This window comes from Brassica napus, chromosome C7 (genome assembly GCF_020379485.1).
Source record: "Brassica napus cultivar Da-Ae chromosome C7, Da-Ae, whole genome shotgun sequence".
In the NCBI taxonomy this organism is placed as follows: Eukaryota; Viridiplantae; Streptophyta; class Magnoliopsida; order Brassicales; family Brassicaceae; genus Brassica; species Brassica napus.
In genome coordinates, this window is record NC_063450.1 from 21746183 (window position 1) to 21773241 (window position 27059).

Genomic DNA, 27059 nt, shown 5'->3' on the forward strand with positions numbered 1-27059 from the left:
ATGCGGCTTGAAAGCTCTGCAGTTGTGCACATCGCTTGGCACTGTGGCCTTGAACTCCACAGATTTGACAGCGCCCAAGGTACGGTCGTGGACTCCTTGAATCCTGACGCTGATTCTGTTGTTGAGTGTTGTTCCATGGTTGTTGATAGGACAGGTTTGTCCATTGACCGTTGTTTGAGTCTTTCTTTGTTAAGTATGTGCCTCCTCAACGTACTCTAGCGGATATTATTATCAAGAAGCTCAAAGATACTCCCAGTTAGCTGAAGCCTGAAGGTTTGATGATGATACATATCTTTGTTTTGTTTTGACTATTGTATATTGTTGGATACCTTTGTTGATTGTAATGCTTGAATCTTTTTGGAGAAGAGCGTCCCAATCCTCAAATGGACCTTATGATAGCTAAACTATAAAAAAGGTAATGTTTTATTCTATCTATTCCTTTTATTTGTGTAGTGTGTTTCTCGCACTTCTGAGATGATCTTTACTGCAGTGTTGCCAGGCTTATGAGTTAATACACGGTTGGGAAAATGCCAAAAGCATTTTGTGTGTATCACTAAAATGGAACGATGGAAGGAGGTGTTGTACTTGACCATGCTAGAGACATGGCCACTTAACAAAATGTATAAAACCATAAGAATCTTTGCTGATCACTTGAAAAACAGCTAAATTCAGAAGTTTTACAACTACGTTTTGCTTCCGTGGGTGATAGATGATACTAAGAAGAATAAGAGGCTGCATTTTGCTTTATACCAGGCTTTAAAAAGTCATTAAACAAGCCTAGTGCATTCATCAAAGGGATATTATTCCCTCTTTGTAAGGTACATAGTCCACTTCCATTATCTTTCTGAGCACACTATCATATCAGAATGTTGCGCTTTTCTTACATGTTCATTGGATCTTTATTTATTCAGTCGGGTACATGCAGTCTCCGAGAAGATGTGATTTTAGGGAGCATTCTCGAAAAAAAATTTCCCCTGTGGATCACTCAGGGTATGTTTACAAAAATATGCATAAATATAGCAGATGGAGATGCTTAGATTGTTACTAATTTCTTTACATGACTTGCAGTACTGCTTTGTTAATCTTAGCTGATATTTTTTTTGTTACACAACTACTTCATCAAAATTCTTTTGAAGAAGAAATATTGTATGCCATATCGAGTGTTTGATGCATTGGTTGCTCATTTTATGAGATTTGTGGATGAAATAAGAGTTAAGTTTGTGATTTTGCAACAGTCTCTTCTTACTTTTGTGCAATAGTATCTCTCTTTTTTTACAAAAATGTTTTTGACATATCGAGAAGAAATTTATCTACAGTAAAAGTACTATGTTAGCTCATCTTTAAACGTAATGTATATGTACAAGTATGAGCTACTAATGGAAGACAAAGAACATATCCAAACTCTTCTCAAGAGGCAAAAACACCATCTTGAGAACAATTTCTCTAGCTCTTAAAAATTTAAGCTTGTCTCTGTATTATATTGTTAGTAACTACTTATTGGGGGTTGTTGATGTTATTTGTAGGTTACTCCAGAGATTCCGAGAGAGCTTCAGGGTAGCAAAAACCGTGGAGAGAAAGATGATTCTATGTTGACTAAATATAATTTTTTTATATCTTGTTAATTATTCTTTCAATTATTGTTCATATAAGGTATGTTATATTATTTCCTTGACTGCAGTTCACCTTCTCAGCAACCGAATCAAAGAAGAGAGGTTTGACATTTCTGAAGTACCAATGGAAGATGACTGATTCTTATTTAATTTTGTAGTGTTTTGGTTTCCCAAGAATAGAGATGGCAATTATGGACTTGGACCGCGGGCCCGGCCCGTAAAGTACTGTCGCGGGACGGTATTGGGACGGGGTTTTCTAGGCCTGGAAATTTGCGGGCCTCGCGAGACGGGTCTTTGCGGGACTGAGCTTTTTGCGGGATGAGCCAAAACGGGTCATGCGCGATTACATGGACCACATTTTTTTTCATTTCTTATTTTACCTGAAAAACGAGAGAGAGAGTGAGAAGACATCGATTCTTGTGACTTTTTCTCCATAAAATATAAGGAGTTCCGGCGATGATGATTCGAGCTCCGGTGATGATGATTCGAGATCCGGCGATGACGACTCCAGCTCCAGCGATGACGATTCGATCTCTGATGGTGTTTTGATTTGGTTTTCTTTTTTTATTAATTACACACAACTATGAATTGCTTTATTACAATGTGGGATTTCTAGTTTAAGTTGATTGGTTTTGTTTTCAGTACAGTGAAATGGTGTTTTTCTTAAATTAAATTTGGTTACAATGATGTTGTTTAGGAGAAAAGTTAGTTGTATATCATGTCACTTGTATAATTTGACAAAGTGATTCACGATTTTTTTTTGAAATCCAAAGAGTTACAAAGAGAGATGGTTTGATGAATACATACAATATTTGAACCAAGTTATTTCAAAGACGACAACTTAATCAGATTCAAGCTTAGTAAAATTTTAGGCTGATAACAAAAAAAGGCTTTTGACTCAAGAACGCAAGCACAAACAGAGCTTTATGGCATTGATTTTGATAAGGCTTTAGTGAAGCTTAATGAGCTCTCTTCAACTCTCTTACACAAATCTTCCACTTAACATTCATGAAGGAAGTTGTAGTAGGCGGTTTGATAAGGAGGCATCCCGCGGGACGGTCCGCGGAGGCTTTTATGTTCTGCGGTACGGGTTTGGACTGGCATTCTGAGCACCCGCTCGATGACTAACCCGCCGCGGTACGGGACAGAACGGGATGGATAAACCTGTTTGACATCTCTACCCAAGAACACAAAGATGACTCTGAAATTCCATATATGTCATGATCTTTTACTTAATGTTTAAGTCTTAATTAAATATTTGACTATACGACTGTGTGAATCCTTTTAAGAATGATTTTAGCGATTTTGTTATTATCCAAAGTTCCTATTGTTTTGTATTATTTTCATGTTGCAGTTATTTGTTGGTGGGTTACAGTCTTGCAGAGAATTTAATAAAGTAGTTAAAGTTTTATTCCAAAATTTGCGTACTCGCTCAGTTTTATAAGGTGAATTTTGTTATTATTTTAAATTTGTATACATCTATTTTAAATTTATTCTCTGGAACCTTTGATGATCTTGAATAATAAAAAGTATTTTTACAGCACTTCAAACGAGAATGAACTATTTTATGTAGCTCAAACATGGTGAAATATTATTACCTTTCACCATACATATCCATAGCCTATAGCCCCAATAATAATGATGAAACCAAACTTTCTACCGCATGAGAATCAAAGGAGATTGTTAACATTTTGCTTTTTGAAAAAATAACAGTTAAAAGTTGATGTAATATACGAAATGAATTTTTAATGGTCGGAAGAAAATTCCCTTGATTAAAACATAAGATTGTTTTTTGATGAGAAAAACAACAAAAGAAGAAGAAAAAAAGAGCCTGAAACTGGATTTTCAAACCATGGCCAGAAAAATAAAAGCAAGTGGAGAGGTTGAAAAGGTTCTAGAGTTTTGATTTCATATCAACATAATACCAAACCAATCACTCATTTGTAACAGATTTTTAATGAGGACATATAAACTATAGAGGACATGATCCTCCTGTTGAAATTATAGTTATGTGTCTGTTTGAAGCCGACAACTGCAATTCTTGATTAAGACTATTAATATGCATAAAATTTAGGGATTTGACAAGTAAATCTAATTCGTCCACAAAAGTGTTTCTTGTACAAAGATTTATCTGCGCCACTAGGTAGGTTGACATCAAACTAATTCGGTTATTTGATATTGTTAACACATAAATTATGTATACATTTCTCGAAGTAGTTTTGTATATATATATATATATATATATATAATTACCTAAAGATCAACATATAATCACAAAGCATGATTAATATTATTAAGATATGATTGTACAAAATTTACTAGATGTGAGTGATAATTAAAAAAATCAAAATATTGAATATTATATACCCTAGTCGGAATATTCATAATATTTATACTATTAAAATTATATGTTGGTAACAATTAATTATAATAATCATGGAAAGGTAAGTTTGACTCAATTATGGGCAATGAATTATGATAGTATCTGAATTGATTTAATGATTTTCTCTAAGTTATGAGTTTAACTATCAGTTGTTTATTGAGTAATAGTTGATAAATATTTTATGTTATTTATTGTGATTTATTATGATTTGATTAGAATCTTGAAGAAATTGTCATATCTCTAAACAGGGTAAGGTGGAGTCACATCAGCTGAAAGTATGATAACTTCTTCATCATAATTCCTATATAATATTATTTTAAAAACTGATCATAACTCCTAAAATAAATATATTCTTATGATCTTATTGGTACTTATATACATAATGTCATGAAAACATAATAATTTAATCAAAATTAAGTATCCTAAAGGAAATGTAGTAATAGATCATATACATCATAAACTTATAAGTGTAGAAGGTGTGTAAAATCATAACTTCTACATTGTTATGATCTTAATATAAATGTTTATAGGTAATAATCATAAGTGAGATAATATTAAAAGTGTAATCATATACAATGATAGTCGTCATATTTGTATATCATTAACTTGTATACTATTATTACGAGTTGTATATTAACACATAAATTATCCTCGCCACTAGTGTAATCATATACAATATAGTTGTCATAGATGTATACCGTTAACTTGTATACTATTATTACGAATTGTTGATTATGTTGTATAATCACAATTAAATTGTTAACCAAACATGTTAAGTTCAAATACCTTTAGTTGAAAGTGGGATAGCTTCTTCATTATATCTATTATGATATTGATTCAACTTCGTTGTGATTCTTCACTAATTTATGTTTCCAAATCAAGCTTCTTACATCGTGATCATTTTAGTTTGATTCGAATCTTGAAGAAATTGTCATATCTCCAAACATTATAAGATGAAATCACAACATTATAAGATGAAATCACCTGATTTGAAAGTGTGATAACATATTTCATATTTACTAACTTTTGTATTAATCACATATTGGTAAATTCTACATATATCAACGTTAATACTATTATATAGTATATTAGTATAATTCTTCAAATTATACATTTATACAAATATCACAACTTGTTTATTGGTTCATTATATGATGTTAATCAATACTTGATTCCGTCTTGATATTGAAGTCTGTTAAGGGAATAAGAACCAACTTCACAACTATACTGTATGATAAATTTTTATACTACATACACTATGGTTATCAAGTTTGATAACTTCTATTATTAAAGTTGATTCTTATTACCATTCTATTATGTATAACTCAAATACCCAATATGTAAAAGACATATGATTGCATAGAAATAAAATATTACTTAATATCTTAATAATCATATTTCATATGTTGAAAGAAGTATAATAGAATCATGATGATATGTATAATATTGTATGTTAATACTTTGTAATAGATTAAATGAAATGTATTATGATAATTTAAGTTATAGGATGATTATCAAGATTCACAATTCAATGGTTGGGAGTAAGTATTATAGATGTTTATACAGCATCATGATATTAATATTAAAATTACGAGAATAAATCATCAATATCCACATTATTCATTTCAAAGTAGGACTATGGTATAACTATAGTATATAATCTATTGTGTTACTATAATTAACTATTACCATGATTATTACCAAGCTGTATATTAATATGATCTTATCTAAATTAATTTTTTCATCAAATTTTTTAAATATTATGATCAAATATTATATATTTTAGTCATAATAAATATTATGTATGAAGTTAATCATCAAGTGGGTTATAATATTACCTGCACGTATGATTTAATACTATTATGTATATATCATGATCATATTTCATATGGTTTTCAAATTAAAATATCATATATGTTAAAAATATAAAATATATATATATATATATAAAGTTATCACATGGATGTGTAATATTGATTGATAATACACTACTTGCGGTAACATAAATACATATAACTTGATTCACTAAACTCGAAGATCATGAAGGTAGATCTTGCCCAGCAAAAAGAGATCGAAGATGAAGAAAATGCCGAGATGAACTCCATCACCTCCGTGTTTTCCGCTGCCTCTGCCTTGACTTCTGAAGAGGAGAAGAGATTGATTGAGGAGGAAGATGACGTTGATGATTTTGATGACATTTCGATTATGATTGTTATCAAGTCAGCGCCTTTACTCTGTAAAGCCTTTTATTTTTTGTTTCAGTGTTAAACATTACAAGAGAAGTCTCTCTCACTGAGGTTTATTGCCCGCTCTTTATTTTAGAAAATATATTGGTAGCTGGAATATGTTTAGATGATACATACTTTATTTGCTCTTCATGCCTATATTTTATTTATTGTGTGAATCAAAAGGATGTCAATAAGGATGACGATAAGTTGTTTGAGTCATTCTTTATTAAGGACTTGCCTCCTCAATGTACTCTAGTGGATATCATATTCAAGAAGTTCAAAGATAATGAATCCCGGTTAGCTGAAGGTCTGATGATGATACATATCTCTGTTTTGCTTTTGACTATTGTATATTTTTGGATAACTTTGTTGATTGTAAAGCTTGTATCTTTTTTCATAAGAGCGTTCTGATCCTCAAATGGACCCTATGATAGCTAAACTATATAAAGGGTAATGTCGTGTTCTCTACATTCTTTTTATTTGTGTAGTGTGTTTCTCACACGTCTGAGATGATATTTATTGCAGTGTTGCCAAGCTTATGAATAAATAAACGGTTGGAAAATTCCAAAAGCATTTGTGCATATCACTAAAATGGAATGTTGGAAGGATGTGTTTGCTTGACCGAGCCAGATAAATTGGCTTTAAAAATGTCACTATACAAGCCTATTGCATTCAACAAAGGGATATTATTCTCTCTTTGTAAGGTACATAGTCTTCTTCCATAATCTTTCTGACCACACTATCATATCAAAATATTGCGTTTTTCTTACATGTTCATTGGATCTTTATTTATTCAGTCGGTACATGCAGTGATTTAGGGAGCATTCTCGAAAAGTTTTTTTTCCCGTGTGGATCACTCAATGTATGTTTACATAGATATGCATAAATAGAACATATAGAAATGTTTAGATTGTTACTAATTTCTTTATATGAATTGCAGTATTGCTTTTCAAATTTTAGTTGAGATGGAGTATTGTAGTACAACAAGATAAACATTATTGTATAGACTTCTTTTAACAAGAGTGAGTCGGATAAGAAGTGATGGTCATAGCAATTCTTGCTGATAATTTTTTTGTTAGACAGCTACTTCATAAAAACTCTTTTGGAGAAGATATATTGTATGCCATATCGAGTGTTTGATGCATTGGTTGCTCATTTCATGAGATTTGTGGACGAAATAAGTGTTATGCTTGTGATATGACAACAATCTCTTCTTACTTTTGTGCAACGGTATCTCTCTCTTTTTTTACAAAAATGTTTTTGACATATTGAGCAAAAACCTATCTACCGTAAAAGACCTATGTAAGCTCATGTTTAAACGTAATGTATAGGTACAAGTATGAGCTACAAGAGGAAGACAAAGAACATATCCAAACTCTCCTCACACTACAAGAAATATGTACATTGTTAGCGCTGAAAATATGCTATATTAGATGTTTGATAGCGAATTCATAAATGCTATGTATACGGCAGCCATCATATGTACCCCTTCTACGATAGCATTTTTTGGAATGCTATGAAATATACACGTATCATAGCAATACTCCTATGATGTTATTACCTTTTACCATAACATTTATAGTTTGCTATTATAGAATGAAAATTATAATAGCATTTATCTATGAATCTTGATAATACATTTCAGTGCCATTGAATTTATATATATATATATATATATAAATTATCCGGAATGTATATTTAATTTCTTTTTAAAACATAAATTAGAACTAATTTATAATTAAATCGGTTAAGTTGACTAAAAATAATAAATTGGTATTTTTATAAATTGAATTTTGGTTTACAATTACATTGGTTTACAGTTACAAATTAGTTTAGTAATTAACCTTAATTAACTCTAAACCCTAATCTGTATGTTGTTGTCGCCTCCCTAATTAACTCTAAACCAGAATTAAAAAACTAAGTAAACCAGAACACCCTAATTAACTCTAAACCCTAATCTGTATGTTGTTGTCGCCTCCCTCCTCCTTTGCCTCTTTCTTCTCGATGTCTTACTCTATTCTGTCTCCAAATGACGCATCTCAATCTGATGATGACCAGTGCTGGTGATGATATCTCAATCCAATTGACTCATCTCAATCTGCAGCCACAAGAAGAAAATGTTCCACACTTTAAAGTAATGTTCCATTGCAATTATCGAACAGTTTAAGGGCAAGAGAAAGTGAAGAACCTTCTACATCTCAGTCTTGGAAACAAAGGACCTTCACCATCGACCTTCAACAGCTTCTTTGTTGAGCACACAGTGCGCAGATTAGACTCACTCCTTGATCTCATACCCTGTACAGGTATCAAGGAATACAAACAGACTTACAATCCTAATCTCCAATGGTTAGCTTAAAGAGAAGTACAAAGTGAATGGATGAAGTGAATGGATGAGGAATACCTGAGAAAATCTTTGGCACGCCGAGCCATCCTCCGCCATCGTCTTCCATGGTACGCTCCACATCCACCATCTCATGCCGCCACTAGCTTCCAGACACCACCACCGCTGCTAGCTTGCTCTGTCAACACAAATCAGAAAATATTATCGGACAATTAAGGGAATGAAGAGACTAAGATTAGAAAAAGAGAAAACATATTCTGCAAACATACAAGACGGGGAGGAAGAGGAAGAGAGAGAGATAGCAGGAAGTTAATAAGAAAAGAAAAAAATCGATTAATTATATCCATTGGATTGAGATCAATCAACGGTGGAGATTAATACTTTAGTAATCCTCACCATTCACCCTCATTGGTCGAGGCTTTTTCTATTTCTATTTTTGTTTTTTTTTCCTTCTTTGTTATTGTAGTTTCTCTTCTTTTGTTCTTGGCAACTATTGTAATGTGTAAATATAATTGTAGTTAAGTTAAAATTTTGGGATAAAATTATTGAAAAATAAACTAATAAAGTTCATTACGAAAAGATAGAAGATTAATTTATTTAAAATTAATATTTAATGTTTTATGATGTAGGTTAATGTGAGGTATGTGGTTTAGGGTTTAAGGTTGAGATTTAGAATTAAATATATGGTTTGAGTTTTAGAATATACTTGGAGTTTTATTTTTTATATTTTATTATAAGTTTGAGGTTTAGATTTTTAAAACATCAGGGTTTAGGGTATATCAAATGAATATGGTTTATGAAAAGAGTTTAACGTATAAAATTATGGTTTGGAATTTGGGAATAAGTATATAATTTGAGATTAAATTTCAAAAATGATTAAATTTAGAGTTTTATATTTAAATTTCAGCTTTAAAATATTATTCTTGAAATTTATATTTAGGATAGAGGGTTTGAAGTATGTAGTTAGGTTTAGGGTATGTTTAGGGTTTAGAGCTTTAGGATAGATGGTTTGAGGTATATTAGTGTTAGATTTTTTTTTTAATCATATTCTTGTTATGTTGTCTTTGAATTTTATGATGAAATATTAAATAAAGATTTCTCACAAACAACAGATCTATAAATAAAAGTTTATATTTCATTCATTTTATAAAACATATATTATTTCTTATATCATCTAAAATATACATCAACTTGCAATACATATTACAACTCCCACCCGTGCCTTAACCCATCCGTGCCTCTAACCCTGCAAGCAATTACATACAAAGGCCAACTAATATAACAGAAAACCTCATCTTCCTCTTCCTGAAAATACAGAGAACCCTTATCCTAATGACATTGAATTACACGATTAGATAAGTTGTCTCATGGCACAACAGACCCAAAAAGATAAAAAACTAACAAGACGTGTGGGGTTGGGGAAGCTCTTGTGTCCCTCCTTGACCACGTCTTTATCTCCAATACACAGAACATCCTTTTTGACATTGTCAAAGAACTACAAATTTATGGAGAATCACAACAATTCAATCATCTAGATAGAGAGTATCCAGGGTGTTAATAAGAGCAATGATGAGCTGCTTACCCCTCTACCATCAAGGAAACAACGCCAAAAGAAGCCAGGACGAGGCCGACTTACAGCATCCCTAATAGCATCCGTTATGACACCAGTAACGAGCACACAAAACAACAGACCTGAAAACACAAGAACACACCTCATAAGTAAAGAACTGCAAAGAATCTGAAACATCAAATCGTTATCAATATCAGACATGTTACTGCCTTCACCATCCCAAGCTATTGATTTGGCAAGTCATTGCATCACCTGAGAGTAAATTACGTTTAAGAGTTCCATGTTAAGTCCATCTTATGAACAACTGTTAGAAAGATGGCAAGGACATACATACCGCATCAAGGCATGCCTGAAGCTGTGCAGCTTCCTTACAGTTCAAAGAATATATAAAAGGTGATCCAATAGTCCGCTCGCCAAAGCAATGACTGTGCCGTTGGTACTCATGTCACCATCTACCTATAAGACCATACTTGTCATAAACCAGAGCCTGTAAATGAAAAATCGATATCTTTACAACAATGTTTGAAATGTTTAACTCACTGTGATCATCCCAGAGCCTTTTCCCATACCTCCAACTCAAATTGTGGTTCCTCCAATCTGAGCAGTTTCAGATCTTTGTAAGATATATGAGATTACAGGAAAAATAATGCAACTCAGTTTCTTAAACCTAACTGTGATTCAACTGCCACACTCTTGCTTACAAGATCAGTTTTCATGATTGCAATAGCAGCAGAATGCCAGAATCTGCCATGCATTAATCAACAATGCACTCGCCTGAAAGAATTCAAAAACTTACTGATTCAAAAGCTCATAAGCACAACATGATTAGGTCCAAGTCTAGATGATTACCGTTTTGGAAGTCTCAGTAACCTTCTTGCAGTAAACTACAGGAGCAACGACCATATTCTGATATTCATTGTAAACACCACTGGGAAAAAAAATCTCACAAGAAGAAATTCACAGGCTGGGAATATTTTCTTCTTAGCAAGATCACCAGATGCTCCAACCACCGTGATACTAACTGTTGACTCCTGTTTCCTCCCCATTACGCTACGTTGCAAGCTTGTCTGCTTCTTATGATGGAATTGATAAAAGTCTTATCTTAGCATTTCTCAGCCGGTTTTGAGTTCGTGACTACTACTGCCACTGAAACCAATTGTAATCTCATTAGAGAATAGAAACCAATCCACATTTAAAGTTTCAAGCTTAACCCGGAAACAAAAAAAAGAGCACAGAGAATCCAATTAAAGTTACCATCTTGCAATACAACAGAGCTTTAGAACGAACTTCCTCTGCGATCTAAGACACAGCTCCTGAGGAGAGGAATGAGAGTGAGAGTTGTCAGTCTCCATTGACGAGGGAAGAGTGATTCGAGAAGACGACTCCGTCTTCTGCCTTCTCTTCTCTCGAGACGAGTTTTGAAGAAAGGTACAAGCGGCGACGGATCTCGAATACGGCGGATCTATGAAGCAGAGGCGAAAACGGCGGAGACAAAGCAAGACCCGACCCAACCCAAGCTCTGCTTATCGGAGACGAAGCAAGACACACCCGAGCTCTGTCTCCTCTCTATCCCTGTTTCGTCTCTTCTCCCTTCTCTTCTGTCTCTCATGTCTCAGACCCTTTTTTTTTTTCTTTTTTTGTGCACTCGTGTCTCAGACTCAGACCCTAGAAAGGAAAGGGAATAACAAAGATAGGGTTTAGGTGGTTTAGGTGAGAGTTGAGGGTGGGAAAATGAGAGTAAGGAGAAGGATAATGATTAGTTTAGTGATTTTCATTAAGGTAAAATTTAGTTTTAGGTTCCAGCTTGTTGAAACTTTATCGTAGCGTTTAATTATATTATAGCATTTATCTAACGCTATGATATAATATGAAAATTTCTTAATTATCTACAATAGCAATTTAGTAAAACGTGCTATAAAAATGTGCTATCAATGTAGACTTTTTTTGTAGTGTCAAGAGGCAAAAACACCATCTTGTAGGACATTTTCTCGACCTTTTAAAAATTAAAGATTATCTTTGTATTGTATTGTGAATCACTACTTATTAGGTTGTTGATGTTATTTGTAGGTTACTCCAGAGATTGTGAGAGAGCTTCGGATTAGCAGAAACCATGGAGAGAGAGATGATCCTATGTTGACTAATTGTAACCTTTTATATCTTGTTAATTCTTTTTTCAATTATTTTTCATATGAGTTATGTTATGTTATCTTCTTGAATGCTGTTTACCTTCTCAACAATAGGATTAAAGAAGATAGGCTTGACATGTCTGAAGTGCCAATGGAAAAGGACTGATTCTTATTTATTTTTGTAGTGTTTTGGTTTTGCAAGAACAAAAAGATGACTCTGCTTAATGTTTAAGTTAGAATTAAATATTTTATTATATGATTTTTTTTAGCGATTTTGTTATGATCTGTCGTGATCTTAATAGAAATAATATTTTAAGAATTAAATATTTTATTTTATTACTGAAATTAAAGATTTGTCGTGATCTTTTACTCTGAAATTCAAGATTTGTCGTGAATCCTTTTAAGAATGGTTTTAGCGATTTTGTTATTACCCAAAGTTGGCATTGCTTTGTATTATTTTCATGTTTCAGTTAGTAGTTGGTGGGTTACAGTCTTGCAGATAATTTAATATAGTAGTTTGATTTTATTGTAATTTTTTGTTCTCGCACGATTTTATAAGGTGGATTTTTTTATTATTTTTTGTATAAATCTGTTTCTAGTTTATTATCTGTAATATTTAATGATCTTGAGTAAGAAAAAAGTATTTTTACAGCACTTCAAACGAGGATGTAACAATTTTAAGTAGCTCAAACATGGTGAAATATTATTACCTTCCACCATACATATCCATAGCCTATAACCTCAATAATAATGATGAAACTATACTTTCTACCTTTGTGGGAATCAAAAGAGATTGTTAACTTTTTTGTTTTATGAAAACAATTACCAACAAAAAGATGATATTATATACGAAATGACTTTTTAATGGTAGAAAAAATGCCCTTGAGTAAAACATAAGATTGTCTTTTTTACAAAAAAAGTAGCAAAAGAAGAAAAAAAACCTGAAACTGGATCTCCAAAAAATAAAAGCAAGTGGAGAGGTTGAAAATCCTCTAGTGTTCTAATTTCATATCAACATAATAACCAAAACAAATTGCTCATTTGTAACAGATTTTTAATGAAGTAAGGAATAGAAAACATCAACTTATAAACTATAAAGAACTTGATCCTCCTGTTGAAATTTTAGTTATAGGTTTGTTTGAAGCGAACAATTGCAATCCATGCCTAAGATTATTAACCTGCAGGAAAATTAGAAATTTTAAAAGAAAATCTAAATCCTCTACAAAAGTGTTTTTTAACCAAAAATTTATCTTCGCCACTAGGTAGATTGAAGTCAAACTAATACATGTATTTGATATTGTTAACACTCTAATTATGTATTCAATTCTTGAAAACGTTATGTATATATATATATATAATTACCTAATTATCAATATATAATCATTCATTACAATTAATATTATTTAGATAATAGTGTACAATATTTAGAAGATATGAGTGCTAATTAAAATACATAGTATTGAATATTATATACTATAATGAGAACATTTATAAGATTTTTACTATTAATATTATATGTTGGTAACAATTAATTATAATAATCATAGAAAGATAATTTTGACTAAATTGTGGATAATGAATTATGAAAATATCTGAATTGATTTAATGATGTTCTCCAAAATTTAGGAGTTGAACAATCAGTTGTTTATAGGAAACAGTTTATAAACATATTTAAGTTATTTATTGTGACTCATTATGGGTTGATTATAATCAAAGAAATTTCCCTATCTGCAAACATGTTAAGTTGGAATCACATCAATTGAAAGTATATGATAACTTTTTTATCATAACTCCTAAAGGTAATATATTCTTATGATCTTATTGATACTTATATATATAATGTCATGACACATAAATGTTTAATCAAAATTAACTTTACTAAAAGAAATGTAGTAATAGATCATATAAATCATAAACTTATAAGTGTAGAAGGTGTGTAAAAACATAACTTCTACATTGATGTGATCTCAATAAATGTTCATAATAATAATCATAAGTGGGATAATATTCAAAGTGTAATAACATAAAATGATAATTTTCATACTTTTATACCATTAACTTGAATACTATTATTACGAGTTGTTGATTATGTTGTATAATCACAATTAAATTGTTAACCAAACAGTGTAAGTTGAAATCACTTTAGTTGAAAGTAGGATAATTTGTTCATTTTAACTCCTATGATATTGATTCAACTTCATTGTGATTCTCCAATAATTTTTGTGTCTAAATCAAGCTTATTACATCTTGATTCATTTTAGTTTGATTAGAATCTTGAAGAAATTGTCATATCTCCAAACACGATAAGCTGGTATCGCCTGATGCGAAAGTGCGATAACATATTTTAAATGTACAAACTTTTGTATTAATCACATATTGGTAAGTACTACATATATCAACTTTAATATTATTATATAGTATATTAGTATAATTCTGAAAGTTAAACGTTTATACAAATACCAATACTTGTATATTTGTTCCTTATATGATTTATATCAATACCAGATTTCGTCTCGATACTGAAGTCTTCTGACTGAATAAAAACCAACTTCAGAACTATATTGTATGCTAAATTAAATATTACATGCACTATAGTTATCAAGTAATTTGATTTTGACTTCTATTATTGAAGTTGATTCTTATTCTCATTCTATTATGTATAACTCAAATACAGAATATGTAAAAGACATATGATCGCATACAAATAAAATATCACTTAATATCTTAATAGTCTAAATTCATATGCTGAAAGAAGTATGATAGAATCATGATAATATGGGTAATATTGTATGTTAATACTTTGTAATAGATTAAAGGAAATGTATTATAACAATTTGAGTTAATATCTCATTTAATATTAAGTGGATTCCACGGGTTTATGAAATTATTATAGTAATTTATTTTTTCGCCTAATGTGATTGAAATTTCAATGATTATATGATGATTATCAAGATTAACAATTCAATAGTAGGGATTAAGTATTATAGATGATTATACAATATCGTGATAGTGATATTATAGTTATGGGAATAAACCATAAATATCCACATGATCTAGTTGAAAGTAATATTATGGTATAATTATAATATATAATTTATTATGTTACTATAGTAAACTATTACCATGATTATCACCAAACTGGAAATTAATATGATCTTATCTAAATTAATTTCATCATCAAATATTTAAAATATTATAATTAAAATATTGTATATTTTAATAGTTGTAATAAATACTATGTGTTAAATTAATCACCAAGTGGGTAATGATATTACATGCACATATGATTTAATATTATTAAACATCAATGTATATCATGATCATTTTTCATATGGTTTATAAATTATAATGTCATATATGTTGAAAATATAAGATATGTAACATTATCACATGGATGTGTAATTTTGATTGATAATACACTACTTGTTATAACATATGTACATATAACTTGATTCACTAAACTCGAAGATCATGAAAGTAGACCTTACCCTGAAAAAAAAACAGATCGTGGATGAAAAAAGCGCCGAGAGGAACCCCATCACCTCCATGTTGTCTGCTTCCTCTGCCTTGAATGCCGAGAGGAGAAGAAATTGATTGAGGAGGCAGATACATTGATTATTTTAGACAGTTGGATTATGATAGTTATCAAGTGAGCACCTTTACTCTCTACAACGTTTTATTTTTTGTTTCAGTGTTAAACATTACAAAAGAAGTCTCCTTCATTGTTTTAGATGGAATATGTTTGGATGATACAAAGTTCGTTTGCTCTTCATGCTTATATTTTATTTATTGTGTGAATCAAGATGAGAATCATATTTCTTTTTTTTTAAGATGGCGATAAGTTGTTTGAGCCATTCTTTGTTAAGATCGCGCCTCCTCAACGTAATCTAGCGGATATCATTATTAAGAAGCTCAAAGATAATGATTCCCAGTTAGCTGAATGTTTAATGATGATACATATCTTTGTTTTGTTTTTGACTATTGTATATTGTTGTATTCATTTGTTGATTGTAAATCTTGTATCTTTTTGCAGAAGAGTGATACACTAAAACTGAACCTTTCCTACTGTCAAGTTAACAGTGATAATTGTAGTAATTGAGATTCAATCCAGAGGACCAGTCTACACTTTATTCTTATGTGTTTTCAACTTAGCTAAAACTAAAATGGGTTTTGAATTAAGTAGTGACTTGCAAGTAAAGTAAAAGATTTTTAAAAGGTTTAGATTTGATATTAAGGATAAGCTGATCTAGGGTTTCTCATCGAGTGTTAAAATTTAGCCAAACATTTATTCAAGCTCGTTAAGACACGATCTAGAACACGGATCACTCTTAGTAGAACATCCCACTGTCGTGGTGATGTTCCCTTTGCGGTCCGACCTAGACGCCTAAACTATCGTTTGGATCAAGGATCGGTCGCAAGCTATAGAGATCAAGTCCGATAAGTTCACTGAACACTCTAGCATCTACTTTCGCTGGCTAGAGATGTTCAGTTCATTCATTCGATATCAGGTAGACTACTACACGGTTAGTGGGTGATCGGACCTAAGATCTAGCAATAAGTGATCAGGTTAGAACTAGCATTAAGAACTAGAATGACCGAAGAAACGATAAGTGCTTATATATGTGTAACCTTGCGTTTACCACCATAGAACCTTAGACAAGCTAGACGACTACTCAGCCATAACACAAGATGAACATGACATAATAACTGAATAATACTGCATGTAAATCAAAGGTAAAACAATGGGGTTCAGGATGATCTTCTCTGTCAAGAAGAGGAGCCGTCTCCCTTACAATAGCAATATCCAAGAATAGGTCTAGGTCATTTTTGCAAAAAACTAGCGTAAAGAAATAAGATAGATAGGGGTCGCTTTTATATGGAGGCGCCCATAGACTTCAGAGTGGAGAGTCAGCAACTAGGGCAAATCTTTGGAAGATATGGAAACTTCCATAATTATCGAGAACAATCGTTTGGCTGTTCCTGGTAGGATCGACCGTCAGACTGCTCCGCGGATTGTTCTTCAGGGGAAATCTCCAATCCTTGCTCTTTTCTTCATGCCTATTCTTTAAGCTCTTCAATCTTCTCCAGACCTGAAATGTCTCTAAAAAGATGTCAAAAACACCATAACACAATGATGTCAAAAACATCATATATCAATTCCCCCAGACTTAGATCCTTGTTTGTCCTCAAACAATGTCAAGTATCAGGAACAGGGAGAAAGGTTTGAAAGTGTGGAAACTCTTCTATTCTCAGCAACCATACTTTAACCACGAATCTCTGAACCATATAAGCAGTAAAACTAGGACAACACACCCTTACCGGAACCCCACTGACTGCTGTTCAAAAATCGGCTCCATACTCTACATCGCAAACCTGAAAAAGCAACACTATCGATACAGAACTCCCTACATTCATTTAAGAGTAGCTGAGCTTCTCATCACATGCACTATTCAGGGTAGACGGGCTAGGTGTTAAACATGCTATTTAATGGTGGAGTTAAAAGTGTTTAGGGGCTACCATTTCATTGTAGAGGATGCAGGATATCGCACAAAATGGCAAGAGAGGGTAGATCCAGTTGATGTCCTCAGCCTCTACTCGTTTTTGCTCTATCAGGTGAGACTGTTCTGATGACGGAACAGACGACTGATTGTTCTGCTTTCTACTTTCCTCTACATACTCTTCAATACTTGGTACCAACTTCTTGCTCGACCTTCCCAGTGGCTCATGTTTCTTTGATTTTTTCCCCTTCTCCATCACCTTATTTTCGTTTTTTTTTTGGGTGATGTGACGGAGAAGGAGGTAATACATGATGGTTCTGAGTGCCACTAGTGGTTCTAATTTTGCAACCATTCTGGTTCTCCACCCTTGCTCTTGCGCAGTTCATTGGTTTTGGAGCAGTTGCTCTCTAAATCTGCTTGTTCTTCTTTCTGAATGAATTTCTGCAGCAGTAACGAGTAAAAGGCTGTGTTGATCCTTTCCTCTCCGACCTTTTTGCACATATCTGCACATATGACACTGAAAAACAAATGCATGAAGGTGGAATAAAGGCTAAGGTGCAGGGTGGGAACTAGCTAAAGATGAGCTAGCCACTCAGGATCAACAAGATGGATAAAAAAGATAAGAAGTCCTGAGTGTGTTCTCGTTTCCCTGATCTAATGCCCATAACAAGAAGAATTTCAGTCAAGATTAGGTTCAAGTTAGGTGGAGTTAAGTTTACCCAGTGTAACCTGATCGGCTGAGAACTTCTGGAGAATCAAGTGAGATATGTCAGGGTGTTCCAGGTCCACATCTGTGTCTTTCGCCACTGCTAAGGTCACTGAATAAGATAACTAAGGCACGAGGTGGTCAGTGATCAACACGGAATAAGGTCATAATTCCCACAAAGTTTTGACTGACTCGATCATAAAATCTGACTCAAACTGACTCAGAAGAAAAACAAAAGAAAGAAATGAGTTAGTAAACGACGAAAACCCTCCCCCAGACTTACTTCACACCGTCCCTGGTGTGAAAATAAATCAGAAAGAAGGTGAAAACAAGAATAAACATGTTTTTTTTTTGTGAGATACTTACCTGAGTGGAGTAGGCGCTCCACGAAAATTCTGAGTGTTCCCGCACAATATCTTTGCCTGGAGCAGTCGCTCCTTCAGCAACCCAGAATTTTTAAGTATCTAGGATTTTTCTGCTTTTTGACCTGAAACTCAATAAACTAAAACGAAAAATAAGCAAACAAAAACAAAACCAAGTTATATTTACACTTACCAGTGGGTTGCCTCCCACCAAGCGTTTGGTTTAAGTCATTAGCTTGACTTGGTGACTGGGATCAGTCGGGTTGAGTATGAGGGTTTGTTCCAAAACAAGCTCCACAATCAGACATGTTCAGATTCAAAACTCTGTTCAACAACCCTTTCACAGCAGCTTCTCCTTTCTCTTTCAGCTTATGTGTGAAAATTACTCTGACTTTAGAGAAATGTTTAGAGGTACCCTTGCACTTTACCTCATACTCAATGGATTTCTCATCACACAAGCGAGGTATCAAAGTCATCATAGGGTCACCCTTGACACTTTTCTTCTAGACTTTTTCATTCACCTTTACATTTCCACTGAGTTTCTTGGTATCAGTGTGAGGATCTCCATCCAGGACTTCTTTGATCTCACCCTTTTTACCAAGCTCCTCCTTAGGAACAATTTCCAGCTGTTCTCCACTAACCACTGAGATGCAAGAGGCGTAGCGGATTTGTGATCTGGTTGGGACAACCTTGTAGAAAACCTCCTTGTTGATGTTGGAGAAAGAGATTCTCTTATTAGGCATATCGACGATTGCTCCCACTGTAGCCATAAATGACCTTCCAAAGATCAAAGGCATTTCATGATCGTTCCTCATCTCAACAACTTGAAATTCGGTATGGAGCACACAGTCCCCAACCTGGACAGGAAGATTGCGAATGGTTCCATAAGGGACTGCCATGGAAGAGTTTGCAAAAGCCATCTTCAGCTGAGAAGGCTCAACATGAACAATGCCCAGCTCGTCTACAATCGCTTTTGAGATAAGGTTCACACTAGACCTAGAATCACAAAGAGCTTCCTTGAACTCCACTCCAGCAATGGAACAAGGAAAAACAAACTTTCCAGGGTCATCAACCTTAGGCAGTACCTTCAGCGATGGTGTCAGTGCTTCAGTAAAGAGAGCCTTAATTTCCTCTTGAGTCTCTCTGCAATTTTTGAAGAACAGACGCAATGGTTGAATCTCCCAAGCATGTTCAAATGAGATCTCTTTAGGAAATCTGCTCACCATCTTCCTAAACCCAGCCAGCTGCTCTGCACTAATGGGATCCATCAAATGTTTAGGTGGAATTGGATAGGGAACCTTAGGAACATAGACTCGCACTGGTGCAGTTTCAGCAGGTTCACTAGGAGCGGTCGCTCCAGAGCTAGCAGACAGCTCTGTGTTCTCTTCTGTGCCTAGAACAGTCTCAGCGAACGGCTGCTCGATTGCATTATAGTGCTCAGTCCTAGGATTTTTATCAGTTTTTCCAGGGAGCATACCTTGCTGCCTCTTAACACTCTCAACTGTTTGAGCGAGCTGAACATCGATCTTTCTTATGTGGCTCGCAACAGCGTCATACTTGGCATTCAGCTCAGTGAACATGTTGCCCATCCTGGTGTCGATTTCCGTGGTTACCTGATTTAACGCCTTGGCCTGAACCTGCTGACCCTGCAACAGTTGTTGCATCAGCATACCCAGACCCTTCAGCTCATCTGGTTGACTGTTCCCGGTAGCTGGAACAGCTTGCCGATTGTTCTGCGGTTGTCACTGGTTCTGGTTGTGAATCTGTCCGGCCGTAGCTTGCTCCATACTGAAGACGTGCCTTTGATTGTTTTTCAGTAGCTGATCGACCTTGGTAGTCAGCTCATCTATCTTCTGGGTGTCAGAACTGTTCCCTTTCTTCGAGCACTCACTCTCCTCGTTCTGATTGGCTAAGGTAACAGCCATGTTCTCAATTAGCTCAAACGCTCTATGAGTGGTCTGAGTCATGAAGTCTCCATTGCTGACAGAGTTCATAGCACTATGAAATTCCCAGTCAACTCCATCGTAGAAAATTTCCAAGAGGTAGTCATCATCAAATCAATGGTGAGGACATTCTCTGCGATAGTCATTGAAGCGCTCCCAAGCGTCGCAGAAAGGCTCATCTGTGAGTTTTCTGAAGGAGGTAATCTTGTTTCTCAAAGCAGTTATTCTCGCCTTAGAGTAGAAATGGCTGAGGAACGCTGATCGGACCTGTTCCCATGAAGTGAGAGAGCCGGTAGGGAGAGAGTTCAACCACCGTGCAGCTTTTCCATCAAGAGAGAATGGGAATAACATGCACCTGATGTAGTATGGTGGAACACCATTCGCACGAGTGAAACTGCATACTTTTTCGAAGCTCTCAATATGCTCCATTGGAATTTCTATAAAGAGACCAGAGAACACCTTTCTCTGTACTAGACCGATCAAAGCAGACTTGATCTCAAAGTTCTGCCTGGTGCAGGGTGGGTGAACTATGGCAGAACGAGTTGTAGGGATGTTGCAAGGAAGGTTTCTCTGCCCGATTGGAACAGCCTACTCTGACTTTTCCTGCTGATGTTGGGCAGCTTATTCCTGCGCTTGAATAGTCTGCTGCAACTGTTGCATCTGCTGCTGCATGAGTGCCATAGCCGCAGCGAGATCATCCTGATTGGCGTGATCACCCATAGTGGTGTCGGTTTGCCTTGGCTATTGACTATTTGTTCTTTCTAACCTTGCTAGCTCCTGGTTGGTAAGTGTAACCAATTCTCCTTGTACGTTTCTCCGAGTATGTCTACTGATCATGCACCTGGAACATTAGTTACAACAAAAAGGATAGAGCAAGTTAGAGCTCTTAGACTAAATAAATAACCGAAAAATAAAGGTAAAAAAGATGGTCCCCGGCAATGGCGCCAAATTGATATTACGTGTATACGCACACCAATTAACCTAATGTGCACACTACCACAATCGAATGGTATGTCGATATAACACTTTAGGATCAAATCCACAGAGACCAACGATTACACTTTATCTTTATGAGATCAATACTTAGCTAAAACAATATGGGGGTTTAAGATTTGAGGGTTTCGTGAGAAACAAGTAACAAGATTAATTAAAGTATTCACATAATTAAAATGCTAGCCTAGGGTGGTTTGATCGGGTGTTAAGCAAGTGTGAGCCAAACAATTATTCAAATTCAATTAAGAGCAAGTTTAGAACTTGGATCACTCAAATAGAACAGTCCATTGTCGTGGTACTGCTCCCTATGCTGATCGATCTTGATACTTAAACTCTCGTTTGGATAAAGACGCGACAGCAAGCAATAGAGATCAAGTCAAATATGTTCACAAAACACCCTAACATCTACTTTCGCTGGTTAGAGATGCAATGCTCATTCATAACAGATCTAGCAACCTACTACACGGTTAATGAACAGGTTAAACCTAGGATCTAACATTAAGCGGCCAGTTTAATGCAAGCATTAAGAACAATTATGAATGAAGACAATCAATGGTTTCACTTATCTATGTTTAGCTCACGGATCTAACACCCAAACACCCTAGACTAAGCAAGTTGACTACTCAACCATGAACAGAGAAAACACAGAGACTAAGACTGAATAAAACATGTGTAGATAAATTAGAATAAGGGTTCAGGGGGTTCTTCTCTATGGTGAGAGAGATAGAGCCTTCTCCCTTTACAAAGTATCAAATCACAAATCTCTGAAAGCGCAAGTCTGGTTCCTTGTGTAAAAAGTAGCGTAGAAGGTAAAAAGAAAGACAAAAATATGATATATCAAAGCCACAGGCGTCTGGGAGAAAAAGATGGGATAATTAGGGCAAATCCCGTATTGACTTGTAGTTTCCTTAAAAATCTCTGCCGCAGGAACATGCACTCGGGTGCTCCGCTCGATCAGGAACAGGCACTCGGGTGCTCCGCTTGATCAGGAACAAGCACTCGGGTGCTCCGCTCGATCAGGAACAGTCGCTCGGGTTGCTCTGCTATCGGGAACAGTCACTCAGACTGTTCCGCGCGAAAATCTCCAGATTGCATTATGTTCTGTCCTTTTTGTTCCAGCTGGTCTATCTCCAATCCAATGCAACTCCAGACCTGTAATGACTCGAAAAGGACTAGGAAGACTCGATAAAGACTTGAAAACCAATTAGAAAACATATATACAAGATGCCAAAAACACCATATATCAAAGAGCGTATCGATCCTCAAATGGACCCTATGATAGCTAAACTATATAAAAGGTAATGTTGTGTTCTCTCCATTCCTTTTATTTGTGCAGTGTTGCTAGGCTTATGAGTGCATACACGGTTGAAAAAATGCCAAAACCATTTGTGTGTATCACTAAAATGGAACGATGGAAGGAAGTGTTGTACTTGATCATGCTAGAGACATGGTTACTTAACACAATGTATCAAACAACAAAAATCCTTGCTCACCACTTGCAAAACATCCAAATTCAGAAGTTTTACAACTACGTTTTGCTTCCGTGGGTGAGAGATGATATTAGGAAGAATAAAAGGCTGTATTTTGCTTTGTGCATTCCTAGTGCATTCAACAAAGGGATATTATTCCATCTTTGTAAGATACATATCAGAATGTTGTGAACACTATCATATCAGAATGTTGCGCTTTTCTTACATGTTCATTGGATCTTAATTTATTCAGTCGGGTACATACAGTCTCCAAGAAGATGTGATTTTAGAGAGCATTCTTGAAAAAAAAATTCCTTGTGGATCACTCAGGGTATGTTTACAAAGATATGCATAAATATAACATATGGAAATGTTTAGATTGTTACTAAATTATTTAGATGAATTGCAATATTGTTTTGTTAATCTTGGCTAAGATGGAGTATTGATATTTATAGCCATTCTTTCTGATAATTTTTTTGTTAGAAAGCTATTTCATAAAAACTCTTTTGGAGAAGAAATAGTGTATGCCATATTGAGTGTCTGATGCATTGGTTGCTCATTTAATGAGATTTGTGGAGGAAATAAGAGTTATGCTTGTGATTTTGCAGCAGTCTCTTCTTAATTTTGACATATAGAGCAGAAATTTATCTAACGTAAAAGTATTATATAAGCTCATGTTTAAACATAATGTATTGGTACAAGTATGAACTACTAAAGGAAGACAAATAACATATCCAAACTCTCCTCAAGAGGCAGAATCACCATCTTGTAGGACATTTTCTCTACCTTATAAAAATTTAAGCGTCTCTTTGTATTGTATTGTGAATCACTACTTAATAGGGGTTGTTGATGTTTCTTGTAGGTTAATCCAGAGATACCGAGAGAGATTCAGGGGAGCAGAAATCGTGGAGAGAAAGATGATCCTATGTAGATTAATTATAACTTTTTATATCTTGTAAATTATCCTTTCAGTTATTTTTTATAAGAGTTATGTTATGTTATCTCTTTGACTGCAGTTCACTTTCTCAGCATCCGAATCAATGAAGAGAGGTTTGACATTTCTAAAGTGCCAATGAAAGACGACTGATTTTTATTTATTTTTGTAGTGTTTTGGCTTTGAAAGAACAAAAAGATGACTATGAAATTCCAGATTTGTCATGATCTTTTACTTAATGTTTAAGTCATAATTAAATTTATGATTATACGATTGTGTGAATCCTTTTAAGAATCGTTTTAGCGATTTTGTTATTATCCAAAGTTGGTATTGCTTTGTATTATTTCATGTTGCAGTCATTTGTTTGTGGGTTACATTCTTACACAATGGACACACTATTCTCACTCAAGTGTCTGCATTTACATTCCATGTTCGTCATAATAGCCTGATGAGTTACCAGCCATAAGAATACTCGGACACGTTCTGGGGAAATAACACACCACACCCGATGATATAAGGCTTTCATATTTTGTCTTGGCTCAGCGTCTCTGGTTAAGAAGGCATAAGCTGACTTCACAAAAAGTAATCCATCCTTGCTCTCTTCCCACGACATTCTATCCCGTGCACCAGTAACATCATCAATCACTACTGAAGCCAATCTTTGGCGATTTGGCATTTGACATATATGGTTCGATTATTTGCAGTAACCACCCATTGCCATTTTGCCAAAGATCACTAGCCCGTATCCACCATACTTAACTCAGACAAGGGCTCATTCAACAGCCAATTATCCTTCCAAAAACGGACTCGGCGACCATCACCAAGAACCCAAGACATACCCGGAACAACAATCTCACGGAGCCCCATCACCAAACTCCTCCAGGTCGGCGACCAAGTTCCCTGGACTATTAGCCACGATGAATCATCTAACTCGCCCACTCGAAATTTATTCCGCAGTATCTTAACCCATAAACCATCCTGCATATTCAGCAACCTCCAGCCCAACTTTGCTAATAGAGCAATGTTCATTTGTTTAGCTAACTGTATTCCAAGTCCACCTTCACTCTTCGGTTTGTAGATTTTTCCCCAAGAAATCAGATGCTGTTTTCTATTTCCCTCACAACTACCCCAGATAAAGGACCGAGGATCTTATCTAATTGATCCAAGGTAGATATCATAAGAGCTATAGTACTCATCGTATGTACTGGAATAGATGAGAGGACAGACTTAGTAAGTGTTATCCTTCCCGCCAAACTCAAGAATCTCCTCTTCCATCCAGCAAGTTTGGAAGAAACTTTCTCAATTACTTCCCCAAACGTCTCCTTGTTTATCCTTTTTTGCAAGACATGCATACCCAAGTACTTTCCCAACTCTTTAGTTCCTTTGATGCCACTCTCATTGCTTATTGAGTTCGCTAAATCACGATGAACATTCTCAGAAAAGAAGATTAGAGATTTCTCCAGACTTACTTTTTGCCCAGAAGCTCTACAAAATCTCTCCAGAACTTTGCGAATCACCCGAATCTACGATATTGAGGCTCCTGCAAACAAGATCAGATCGTCCGCAAAACAAACATGTGATAAGGATGGTCCGCCCCTAGACAGCCTGATTGGTTTCCACTCCTTATTAGCAACATCGAATTCAATTTGGTGACACAATCTCTCCATACATAACACAAATAAGTACGATGACAGAAGATTTCCCTGCCGAAGTCCACGCTGAGGCGTAAACGCATGTGTCCTCTCTCCATTCCATAATAAACTCATTCCCAGGTTCATAACACATTGCATAATCCATTTAATCCATATCATTGTAGAGTGTCTTCTAAAAAGTTCCATCTGATTCGATCATAGGTTTTCTCAAGGTCCAACTTAAGAAGCATCCAGCCTCTGCGTCTTTTCTTCCTTCTCATTGAATGAACAGTTTCCTTCCCTGTTCAAAAACACAGCTGCCTAGCCACCTAGGCGTCCGTGTAGACACTACTCGGACAGCTCCCGCAGTAAAATCGTCCAAGAAAATCGGACATATATTACTCGGCCCATTAAACCGATTAATCGGCCAAATCACCAACTAATCGACCTGATTAATTAGGCCTAAATTATAAACAATGAAAATATACATTGGGCTTTAGATTGAATTCCGAAGCCCAAATACATTACTCTTCCTATAGCATGTGAACTCTATATATAGAGTGAGATTTTGTCTCCTTTTTCTTCTATAACCGAGTCAGGAAGTATCGAACCCGGTAACTTGGCGTAAGAACAAGGGACTCAGCCAATGGGAAACAACAAATTTTTGATAGAGTTTCGTAGAGGTTAATATATATACACGTATACATATATAAATAATAAAAAAATAGTCTAGATTAATTTGTTTTTCAATTATATGGTATTAACATATGCTAACAATTAATTTTGTTCAACCAATAAAAATAAATTTCAATGATAACATACAAAAAAACTATTACATTCTAATATATTTATATTTTATATTTAATTTAAATATTATAATAAAATAAAATAATAATTAAACTAGTCCCTGATTAATCCCTGATTTTTTGGTAACTCGCTAGGTCCGCAGTTTCTGCCTGACTATCGCCTAGCGTAGTTCCAAACATGGGCTTTCTGGACCACAACAATGTTAACAGTACTAAGTCTGTATGGGATAAAACTGGCTTGCGCTGGACCAATGAGTTTAGGCATAAGTTTATTCACTCTCAACACCATCGCTTTTGTTATTATCTTGAATAGGACATTGCATAAACTGATGGGGCGGAATTGCATAATTTTTTATGGCTTGACTACTTTTGGTATTAGGACCAGCATTGCTTCATTCATACCCGTAGTTAGAACAACCGATTCAAAAAACTCCAAACCCGCATCGAGTTATCGATCTC

General features: G+C 34.7%; 1 long non-coding RNA gene, 1 other non-coding gene and 1 pseudogene across 2 annotated transcripts; 2 read left to right on the forward strand and 1 right to left on the reverse strand.

The window, feature by feature from the left end:
• On the forward strand, positions 1-27003 carry LOC106392745 (annotated as a pseudogene).
• Positions 9593-17519, reverse strand: LOC125589952. The gene is made up of 6 exons (XR_007326123.1): positions 11387-17519; positions 10982-11278; positions 10834-10906; positions 10673-10729; positions 10145-10588; positions 9593-10057 (listed from the first exon to the last, which is right to left on the reverse strand). It is a non-coding gene; the product is annotated as an uncharacterized LOC125589952 (long non-coding RNA).
• On the forward strand, positions 20880-20986 carry LOC125590918. Its single transcript, XR_007326917.1, has one exon. It is a non-coding gene; the product is annotated as a small nucleolar RNA R71 (small nucleolar RNA).
• Positions 27004-27059: the final 56 nt, after the last annotated feature.